Source organism: Protopterus annectens, chromosome 1.part1 (genome assembly GCF_019279795.1).
Source record: "Protopterus annectens isolate FY-2018-M chromosome 1.part1, PAN1.0, whole genome shotgun sequence".
Lineage (NCBI taxonomy): Eukaryota > Metazoa > Chordata > Ceratodontiformes > Protopteridae > Protopterus > Protopterus annectens.
Window position 1 is genome coordinate 422,565,402 of NC_056726.1, and position 12,735 is coordinate 422,578,136.

The following is a 12,735-nucleotide window of genomic DNA, read 5'->3' on the forward strand; positions in this document are numbered from 1 at the left end:
ATTGCTTAGTGCCAGAGCCATGGGCTCAAGCTCAATGCCAAGAAATGTATAGTTATCCCCTTTGGGAAAAAAACATGTACCCGTGAATTACCACATAGGTGGCAGTACACTAAACACTGAAAGTGTGATAAGAGACTTAGGGACACAGGTGGACAGTGGTCTCACCTTCGATAACCACATTGCCACAACAGTCAGGAAATCCTTCTATGTGGCACACCTCATCACTGAGGGCTTTTCATCCAGAAAAAGGAGGTCATTGTCCCACTGTACTCATCCCTCATTAGACCCATTATAGAATGCAACACCCATTTGGTATGTACCTCTCAAGACACCTGCAACAACTGGAAAGGCCGCAGAAATACCTCAGTAAAAGAATCACAGGCCTAAAGCAGATGCCCTATGCTGACCGCTTTAAAAACTCCAGCTATACTCTGTCGCATATTGTCTACTCAGAGGTGATCTCTGCTTAACATACAAGGCCATGTCAAACCCAGAGCTGTTGGACATGCTACACTTAAAGAAATCCCAATCCCTCAGAGACACATGCTCCAGGGATCTAAACCTTGTCATCACAATAAACAAAACATGCTGGAGGGATAGGTTCCTGACCCAGAGACTCCCTAGACTCTGGAATAGACTGCCCATACATGTCAAGCCTCTGTGGCCCTCTTCAAAAGGAACCTTGACGATTGAATGGGAGAAAGGAAATTCACCCGGGGATCACGTCAGTCACCCTGCTAGACAGGGGTCCAGGAAGTAAATAGTTTGGGAAGAAATAGCCAGGGAACTGTTATGGGTAGGCTTGTATAGGCCCAATGGCCAATAGCCTAGTACCAACCTATGAACCTATAATATTTTATTGCCTCCAATCCCTTATCATTACATGTGTTTGTATATAAAGATTTTACATCTAAAGTGCATAATCAGCACATGGCTATAACCTGAATGTCAGAAATCAGTAGAATACATTCAATAGTATCTTAGATCCATGTTGAAATAGACTGTAAAAGTGGTTTAAAACAGGCCTTCAAATAATCTGATATAGGATTACTTAAAGAACCTATACTATCTACAATGGGTCATCCTTATGGATATTCCAAAAATTTATGAATCTTTAGTAAAATATAAAAAATACCAGCATTTAGGGGTTACTAATATACAAATCAGAAACAAGTAAATGTGAGATGAGACCTGATTCATCCCAGTAATTAAGACAATCCTTGACTTGAATTTGAAACTGGGAAGTAGGATCAAGCATTAAATAATATCTGACATCTGCCCACTGTCATAACATTTCTTTTTCATAATCTGTGGCATTTAGCATTACCTCTCCCCTTTTGCCTGCTTTTATTATAATTGCATTATGAAATAGAGCCTGTTGTTGAGAACTGAGCATTAAACTGGGCCATCACCTGTGGCTAGTTCTAAGATATTATACTTAGTGCCCTAAACCATTATAGTATGGCCATGATCACTGTTTTCACCAAAGATGGGCACTTGTGAGTTTGTAGGGTGCATGCTTCTACTCACACTGTGTTGGTTGCAGTGCAACATATTGGTTGCACAAACAATGGATGGGTTGGTCCTCTCACAGTGGCCCAACAGCAGTTCCCTTCTCCTGAAGTGGCTCTGCCAGTGTAAGCTGCTCCACTTTTAACTTTACAATCCCATGTCCTCCATTGCCCAAGCTGGCCATTAATTAGTAATGATGAAACAAGCATTTCAATAATTTCAGCTTTACGGCTGATTTTGGAAATTGGTTTCAAAGCAAATTCTATTGAATAGTCTGCTAGACAAAAGCTAAGTATCTCTAGTGTTTGCTTTCACTATGTACCAAGGAGATTCTAGCTCATTAAATAGGTTATCAAGGAAAATTAGTTATCCCTTTTCACAACCATTTCTTCCTTACTGCATGGAAAGTCACAGACAGTTTAAATCACTAGGCTAATGAATGACTTTTTCAGATTTTATTTACAGTTAATTATTCCAATGAAAATACACCACCAGTCACCATGACCAGGAAATGCAGTGATTATCAGCAATAAACTGTAATTTATCTAAGAAATATTTATGTGTCTTATAGTGCTATTGAATGAAAATCACACTACAGTAAAAAAAACGTACACGTCTTAATAATATTACTAATAAAGCTTCATTCATGCAGTAGCCTAAACTACTTTTCTGTCTTTACACTTATTGCACAGAATTATTGCTTGAAATCATTTAAACTTTACCATAGTGACTCCATAAATTCTTATGTAACTACGGTATATTTTATTTTTTTTTTACTCAAATGATTTTTATTTTGATAAAATAACACAATAATTTAATACATTCATAACATTCAATAACTATTTACAGTATTTACATTCAGCCTGACAAAAATGATTCAGATAAAAACATTTGTAGTTAAATAATAAGTTAATATATAAACTATGATAGTTAGGAAGAGTTTGGTTCCATCTGTAGGGTAACAATCAAATTCAAAACTTTCCTCCATGAACTATTAACCAATGGCTTAGGAAAAGTTCTTAACTCTTTAGTTCTTTTCTCCATTAGTATGCATTTCTTCAGTGATGATAGGAATTCCTCATTAGAGTTCCATCTTCTAGTTATACATTTTCTGGCTATTGCTAACATTGTCCACAACAAATACAGGTCATCTTTCTTCATATTATTATTAACAACATTCAATAAAATTAAAGACTTTGTCAAAACAAATATATCAGTATAGATAGCTTGAAGAAATTTGTTAATCTCATGTGATTTAATATTAGTACAGTCATAAAAAATATGAGACCAATCAGCATTAGTGGATAGATAACATCTCCAACATAACTTGCTGTTTGAAGGGTTCATTTCTGAGAGTTTCTCAGGTGTCAAAAAGGATCTGTGTAGAAATTTCCAATGAAAAATCCTCCAGAATTGTGAGTAAGAAGTTAGTCTAATTGAAAATAAAATGTTTGTTTTATCTTCCATTGATAATGATACTTGAAACTCTTTAGTTAGATATTGCCAGTAAGAATCTTTAGGAGATGTCTTATAGACAATTAAAGTGTTATATAGATATGATAATTCATTCTTAACATTGATATTATTATATAGAATTACAAAAATCTAGTTTATAATTTTTGGTACAGTTTTGAGGATGAGTTATGTATTATTCTACACAGATCCTTAGTGTATGCTGTGACACTCTGAAGAACCAACCAGTCATTAGGGGATAGGGCATAAGTTGACAATATACTTTGTGTGTTTAAAGCTTGTTTGTTTTCAATACATTGCAACCAACAAAATAGGTAATTATTTTCCCATAAACCAAAAATCTCTCTATGTGTTTTATCAGGGAAATCCCTTGTAATAGTAAATGGTATTAAAAATCTATGCCACAGTTTTATATCTAAATTTGTGTTAATGGATTTTCTAAACACATCAAAAATATTATTAGTGTTAGTTTAGTTAATTTAGTTGTACTATACTGTAAATTTAAACTTAAATAGTGCCATATCTTATCTTTGTCAGTTACCAAAGCATTCTTTGATAAATAATTTTCATTTGTTAGTATAATGGAGTGCAACTGTTTCCAATTGGAAGAGTATCTAGGAGTTATCCAATTCATCACTATTTTAATTATAGATGCCTTTATATAAGTTTCAATCTCTGGGAATTTTCACCCCCCTTGTTCTCATTTTCTGATACGATGAGAATATGCCACTCTTATTTTTTTTTGGGGTACCATATGAATTTCATCAGAGTTGAAGTGATTTCTTTAAGGATTTTCTTTCCTGGTGGAAGTATAAGGGCTTGTGCTATATATAATATTTTAGGTAACAAAACCATTTTTATCAGTTGCAACCCATCATCAAATGTTATAAACAAATTATTCCATTTGCTTATTAATGTCTTGATTAAGTCTATGGCATTAGCATAGTTAAGCTGTAAGGTTTCCTCTATATTCTTACCTAGGACTATTCCTAAATAGTCTAGAGTTTAAACTTGGTTTCCAATAATATGATTAACTGGAACTTGTATGTTCTTTTTTTTTAATTAATAATAAATATTTTGATTTAGATTTGTTGAAGGAGCGTCCTGAGATTATTTTGGAAATTTGTTGTTACTATATCCCCTTCACCTAACACTTCCTTATAGTTGGGTAAGGTAAGTAAGACATCATCAGCAAACATTATTTTAGAAATATATTGGTCATATAAACATAATATATGTGTGTGAATGAGAGGGAGGATAGAGGAATGGTGAGGGCGCAAGGAGTAGAGGTGGCAAAGGTGGATGAGTTTAAATACTTGGGATCAATAGTTCAGAGTAACTGTGAGTGTGGAAGAGAGGTGAAGAAGAGAGTACAGGCAGGATGGAGTGGGTGGAGAAGAGTGTCAGGAGTGATTTGTGACAGATGAGTACCAGTAAGAGTGAAAGGGAAGGTCTACAAGAGGGTAGTGAGACCAGCTATGTTATATAGGTTGGAGACAGTGTCACTGACAAAAAGGCAGGTGTTTGAGCTGGATGTGGCAGAGTTAAAGATGTTAAGATTTGCACTGGGTGTGATGAGGGTGGACAGGATTAGGAATAAGTATATTAAAGGGTCAGCCCAGGTTGGAAGGTTTGGAGACAAAGCCAGAGAGGCAAGATTATGTTGGTTTAGACATTTGCTGAGGAGGGATGCTGAGTATATTGGGAAAAAGATGCTAAGGATGAAGCTACCAGGTAATAGGAAAAGCAGAAGGCCTAAGATAACGTTTATGGATGTGGTGAGGGAGGACATGCAAGTGGTTGGTGTGACAGAGCAAGATGCAGAGTACAGTTAGAAATGAAAACAGATGATCCGCTGTGGTGACCCCTAATGAGAACAGCCGAAAGATGATGATATTGGTCATATATATTTATACCTCTTATCTTTTGGTTATTACATATTAAATGACAAGTATTTCTATGGCCAGAGCAAATAGGATAGGGGGCATGGGACATCCTTCTCTAGTGCCACTAGTGATTTGGATTGCTTTGGAAGTAAAGAGACCTAATTTGACATATGCTAGATTATTTTCATAGATTTTCTTTATCGTTGTTATAAAAAAGGGGGGGTCAAATAACTGTAAGACTTTAAATAACCCCAATTTAGGGAGTCAAAGGCCTTTTGAATATCTAGACCTATTATCAATGCTTCATGGCTTCCTCTATTGAGGTAATCTATCAGAGTTAATACTCTTTTATTATTATCCCGTGTATGCCTGTTATGTATGAAACCAGTTTGGCCTTCATTAATTATTTTAGATATGGGTATTTTCAATCTATTTTTTCCATAATTGACATAAATAGTTTATAATCATTATTCAACAAAGAAATTGGTCTATATCAGTTGCAATGAATAGGGTCCTTATTCTCTTTTAATATAGGGGAAATTAGAGAATATCTCCAAGAAGGAGGAATATTTGCTAATGTTTGATCTTCAAGAAAGGTTTTATGTAGGAGAGAGATTATAGAAGAAGGGAACAATCTATACATTTCTATAATTAAGCCATCTATTCCAGGTGCTTTATTAGACTTACTTCCTTTAATCCCATCTATAATTTCTTTTTGAGAAATAGGTTTTTGTAGATCTAACTTAAGTTCTTCAGGAATTCTTGTTATGTTGCGAACTATATTCTCTAACGTCTCACATTCATTTGTACTTATTTTATCTTTATGATGCTCTGCATAATGATAATTAAAAGCCTCCAGAATGTCCCCTATGTCCGAGACATTTTCCTTTTCCCTTCATGAAAGGTACTATCAATGTTACTAATTTTTGATTGTATCTTAACTTTCATAGATAGGTTATGAAGATGCTTAGGAGAGGTAGCATAAGAATTTAATTTAAGATTTTCCATAAATAAATTAGTTTTATGGGATAATATTTCATTGTATTTCTTATTTGCGTCTTCTATTTTCCTCTTATTATCTGTAGCAATTAAGTTTTCTTAGATTTAAGAGATAATATTTGATTTTGGAGTTGCTGTAACTCTGTGTCCCATTCTTTAATTTTATTTTTGTACCAGCTAATGGTTTTACCATATAGATAGGCTTTAAGAGAATCCCAAACCATAATTGTGTTTGCTTCAGGTTTATAATTAATCTTTAAGAAAAGCTGGACTTCAGAAATTATCCAAGACTTAAAGTCTTTAATTTTTGTGATATATGAAGGAATTCTTTTTTTTTCAAAACAGGTTTATTGTTTTAACATATAACAGAAATATCATAACAATTGTATACAAGTAATTAAAAATAGGTATTATTATAATATTCAACAAAACAACTAAAGTATTTACAAAGACATCCACTACAATCAGATCAATTAATTAAACTAAAATACCGTGCTATTGAAATTAGAATTTTTTTAACAAATTTTGTAAATTATCCCATACAATATAATATGATGTTTTTCTAGTTGTTCTCATTCTAACTGTGCTTATTTCCATATGGCACATTATATTCATAACATTTTTAAATTCATTGAACGAAGGAGGTATATCTGAAATCCAATTTCTAGTTATTATTTTCCTGGCCACTGCTAGGATAGACCATAACAAGGGAAGCTTAATCTTTTAACACATTGAGGTACAGGTGTGTTGAATAATATAAGAGACTTAGAAATAATGAAATTATCTGTAAAAAGAGCCTGCAAAAATTCATTAATTGACTTCCAGTATTCTTTCAACTTCATACAGTCATAAAACATATGAGCCCAGTCAGCATTAATTTCTACATTACATCTCTTACATAGATTATCTTTATTATTTATTTTATTCATCATCAAAGGTGTATAAAAGATCTATGTAAAATTTCCATGTATAAAGTCTCCAGACAATGGAAGATGTAGTTCTATAAGCAGATTCCAATATATATTGTTTATCTTGTTGAGTTGGTGGGTCCCCATTAATAGAGGTGAAATAATTCCAGTATGAATCTACACTGTAAAAAGTTTCTTGTCTGATAATTTTATGTATATATGAAAGTTTACCTTTATCAGAAACTTTATGCTGTAAATTTAATATCAAGTAATCAATCAGTTTTGGAATAGATTCTTTAACTGTTATAGACATTAGATCTATTCTATCAATGAGATGTTGTCTAAAGATCTGAACCTCTAACCAGCAAGTTTCTCTTAGATCAAATTCTTGTTTTAAGAAATCTAGATTTTTAACTTTATTATCAGATATCAGCTGATACCAGTACTTTAGATCATTATCTATAGCTAAATGAGCTCCTTCAGAAGTAGATGACATTTTATTTATTTTTATTTATTTATTTATTTTACATTTGTTGACCGGGCTAGTCCAACTGGATCATTGTCCATTTTCAGTGGAGGCCCGGGGAGAAAAGCTCCACAGATTAAAGCATGTTTATAGAAATACATGTAAAAAACACTTATGATATAGGCAAAGAGCAATAATACAAGGAAATTAGTTCAGGTCAGGTGATGCTATTCTAATAACAAATAGATAATACTAACTATGTAATACAAGTTATGTAATTAAAACATGAAAATAAAAATAATAATGTTTTTTTTTTTTTTTGTAGTAACAGTAGAATCATAATGTTATTTATGATTTGATAGAGAGATTGGAGTGTTAAATAAAATGCAAATATAGTTGATAGATGAAAGTAGGTAAGACATAAGCATACCCTGAGTATACATTATAGGGAATACAATAAAATTCCATTCCCTATACTTAGGGTGCATGAAAATAAAGTTACGATAACTAATAATAATATTTAATGGGTAACAAACCATATGTTTAGGTGTAATAGGTGAAGTACAAAATTCCTTTAGCAACCACAACATGGAGTTATTTACAATCATATTTTTATGTGTTAAGGAGATTTTCATGAAGTGCATACTAATTAGCTCCCAATAATCTTTCCATTTTGCGATATATGACTGATCTATTAATAAAGTAATAACTTTTATAATAGAAGAGATAATATATAAATTAAAGTCTGGAAAAGAAATACCCCTTGAGACCAGCTATTAGTATGTTTCTTTAATGCAATCCTAGGTCTATTAGGTGCCCATAAGAAATTTAACATTAGTGTATTCAGTTTCTTGATAATTATTTTTGTAGGTGAAAGTATTATTGATTGTATTAAGTATAAAATCTTGGGGAATATTATCATTTTAATAATTGTAAGTCTCTCCTCCATAGTAAAATACATATTATTCCAGGTATTAAAAAGATTTTGTATATTAAGAAAACAGGTATTATAGTTATTATATATAATAGATTTAATATCTTTAGATAGTATTATACCTAAATAAGTTATCTGACCTGAATTGGGTACATATTTAGTAAAATCACTAATGAGAATATTTTTTCGTGTATATATAGGTAGTATTTTAGTTTTTTCTTCATTGAATATTAAACCAGAAATACTTTTAAAATTCATCATTTTATCAAATAAAGACTGCATAGAGGAATTAGATCCTACTGATGTAATTAGAACATTCATGGGATCCAACCCAGTTTGGCTTTGTCAAAGGCAGATCATGCCTTTTAAACTTGGTTGACTTTTTCGAAACAGTCACCAAAGCCATTGATGAGGGAAAGGCAGTCCATACAGCCTACCTCGATCTGGCTAAGGCCTTCGATACAATACCCCACTCGGGTATCATTGAAAAACTCATCAGCTTAAATGTCAACCCATACATCACAAGATGGGTTGCAAACTGGCTGAGTGACAGAACCCACAGGGTCAGAGTTGCTGGCGCCATGTCTGACTCAAAGCCTGTCACAAGTGGTGTCCCACAGGGCTCAGTCCTGGGCCCACTCTTGTTTGGCATCTACTTTTCAAGTACAAGCAAACACAGGAGGGTTATGGCTGACAAAGTTTGCAGATGACTGCAAACTGGCCATAGTAGAAAACACATCTGATACAGATATCCTTCAGAAGGGTCTCACAGAAACGGATAACTGGTGCCAGAGCCACGGCCTAAAGTTAAATGCCAAAAAATGCATAGTCATACCCTTCGGGAAAAACAAGGTTACCCCTAGCTACCAAATAGGTGGCAATCCACTGAGCACAGAAGAAGTTATCAGGGACCTGGGGACCCAGGTTGATAGTAGTCTGTCATTCGACACCCATGTAGCTAAAGTAGTTAGGAAGACCTTCTACATTGCCCACCTTATCATGAAGGGATTCTCATCTAGATCAAGGGAGGTCATAGTCTCCCTTTACTCATCACTCATCAGACCAATGATTGAGTACAACGCCCATTGAATGTATCTGACCCGACACTTGCAGCAGCTGGAGAGGCCACAAAAGTTCCTCACCAAAAGGATAAAGGGTCTCAAAAATCTGTCCTATGCTGCCCGACTGAAAGAACTCCAGCTCTATTCAGTCGCCACCGCTTGCTCAGAGGTGACCTTTGCCTAACATACAAGGCCATGTCAAACCCAGATTTGATGAATATGCTTCACCTCAAAAATCTAGATCCATCAGAGCCACAAGGCGGAGACTTAAACCTTGACACGGCTATTAATAGGACGTGCTGGAGGGATAGATTCATCACCCAAAGACTCCCTATGCTGTGGAACAAAATCCCGGTACATGTGAGGCAGAGCACCTCGCTGGCCTTGTTCAAGAGAAATCTTGACCAATGGATGGGAGATCACAGATATACCCCAGGGATTACCTCAGTGTCACTGCTCGACAGAGGCACAGCAAAATAATGGGTATAGTTCCCCATACTAAAGGGGTGGCGTAAGCCACAAAACGATGGGCTAGGCTTGTAAATGCCCTCGGGCAGATAGCCTAGTATGAACCTATGAACCTATGAACCTATGAACATCATCTGCAAAAAGTTGAATTTTTGATGTTGTATTTTCGTCTATTTCAAAACCCTCTATGTCAGTACTGTTTCTAATCAAATTAGCCCAAGGCTCCATTACTAAAGTGAATAATAGTGGAGAAAGTGGACATCCTTGCTTTGTACCTTTAAGAATGGGTATTTTTTGTGAAACATATGTTCCTACCTTAATATAAGCCAACGTTCCTTTGTATAAATGCTCAATTAAATTTACAAATGCATCAGAGAAGTTTGTGCATTTCAGTAAGGTAAACAAATAGTCCCAACTTACTCAATCAAATGCTGAACCTATCTCAAGACTAATAAGTGTTAAATCTTTCTTTTTCCTATTTGCAAAATCAATTAATGTTAAAGTTCTTCTTATATTATCAAAAGTATTTCTATTTATAATGAAGCCCGTCTGATCTATATCTATAATGCCGGGGATGATTGTCTTCAATCTATCAGCAAAAATATTCATAAACATTTTATAATCAACATTAAGTAATGAGATGGGTCGATATGAAGAACATCTAGTTGGATCTTTATTAGGTTTTAAAATTGGTGAAATAAATGTATATTGCCAAGATGGGGGGGTTATTAACTCAGTTTGGGCCAAAATAAAACCTTATGTATTAATGAATATGTAGTTTTAGAAAGGATTTTATATATCTCTGGTATAATACCATCATTACCCGGTGCTTTGTTTGATTTAAGCTTATTTATTTGTGTAATAACTTCTGTATATGAAATACTCTTGTCCAATAGTTTAATCTGTTGTTTATTAAGCTTTTTATTCATGTTTGTGGTTATAAACTCCTTTATTTTATCTTTAGGTTCCATGTTAATGTTGTTATGGTTAATCTTGTGAAAGTGATTTCTAAATTCATCCAGTATTTCTGGTATACTAGAAACATTCTTCTTTTTCCTTAGAGAAAAGATTTCTTTGATATGGTTTTGTTTATTCAATCTTTTGTTTTATTTTTAAGTCTATGTAAGTATTTGGGGCTTATTGAATAAGACAAAAACTTGTATTTCTCTAAAGTTATTTTAACTTTATGATTAAAATTTCTTTGCATTTCTCATTTAGTTTGTTTATTTCTTCAATAACTTTCTTGTCCATAATATTTTCTTTATTATTATGTTTATAAGAGTCTAATTTACTTTGAATATCTAACAATTCCTTATCCCAAGATTTCCTTTTATTATTATACCATCTGATACTTTGTCCATATAGATATGATTTTAAGGCATCCCAAACATAGACAATGGAGACTTCAGGAGTATTATTTATGTCTAGAAAATGTTGTACTTCTGAAAGTATATATTCTTTATAGTCTTTTAGCTGAGTTAAGTATGCTGGTATCCTTTTGATCTGAACATTATGAATATTTTTATCATGAATTCAAAAACAATTGAGTTATGATCAGATATAGGACATGAAATGATTTTGGAATTAATTAAATCTGTTACCATCTGGTTAGAAATAAAGACCCTATCTATTTTTGAATAAGTTTTGTATCTGTTAGAAAAAAGGTGTATGGTAATGATTTTGAATCTATCTGATTATTAATATCATTCAAATGATAAGAATTAGCAAAATCATTTAAATGTTTTGCATTAGATGTAATTCTTCTTTTCCTTATAGTGGTAGTATCACTTTCATGTAGTATACAATTAAAATCACCAGCTAAAATAATATCCCTATAGAGAATGATATGATCTTATCAATATGATGTTTCACTGTATTAATACCAATTCCAGGTATCCAATATACATTAATTAAAGTGTAAGTCTTCCCATTAATTTGTATTGTAACCATACAAAACATTCCTTTGTCATCCTGATAAGACTTAATGGTTTTAGGAATGGGCATACTTTTATTCCATAAAATAGCCACTCCTCTTTTTTTCTGAGTGTGCTCTGAACTAACCAATACTGTATACTTATTAGTGACTAGTTTATCAATATCTTTTTTCAAGAGATGGGTTTCTTGCAGGAAGACTAGATTGGCCTTGTGTAAATTAATGTATCTTATTAGGCTTGCCCTTTTACACGGATTATTCAATCCATTAATATTTAAAGAAATTCCTTTTAAAGATGTCATTTGGCATTTTTAAAACGCAAGAATCTTATGATCGAAATAACAAATAACAAGATAAATGTTACATCTCCTCTTTTAGGTGTACCTTTAAATATAGCTGTATTTATTAAATCTCTTATGGGATTTTGTATAGGATTCAATTTTGTTTGTAGTGACAATGAGTGTACAAAATATATTGTGGATGTCAAAACTATATACATATAACAATGAACAAGTGAAAATAATGTAAGGATTAAACCTTGCATCCAGCCTGGAGTTGAAAACTCCAACTTAGAGTAGTATTTACTACTCAAGTTAACCCCCTACCCTAAGCAGCAGTACCTCAGCTACCACCTTATCAATTTAATACTAGTTATATTTAACTGAGGTTAACAGTTTTCAATTCAATTATCTATCAAGACAAAACTACACATTTGGTAAAACAGCATCATATAAACTAAAATAAACTTTTTTTTTTTTTTTTTTTTAAACTGTTCATACTACTATATAAATCTATGTAATATATAACACTTGTATTCAAATAGCATTCAAATAATCTTGATGTTAGAAATCAAGAGGAGAGAAAATTAGGTTCTAACATTCATTTAAATCAAAAACTTTGGCTAATATGATTCAGACATTACATATATTAAGATGCATCTATTTTCTGTCATGTGAATACTATTAACAGCTTCCAAAAAAAAAATCTTGAATTGTTTGTATATGAGCATTTACTTAAACTCATTATTGTCAATAGAGTAAAATATTGTATTTATAAAAATTATTATAAATCATATTGCATAGTTATGCAAATTCT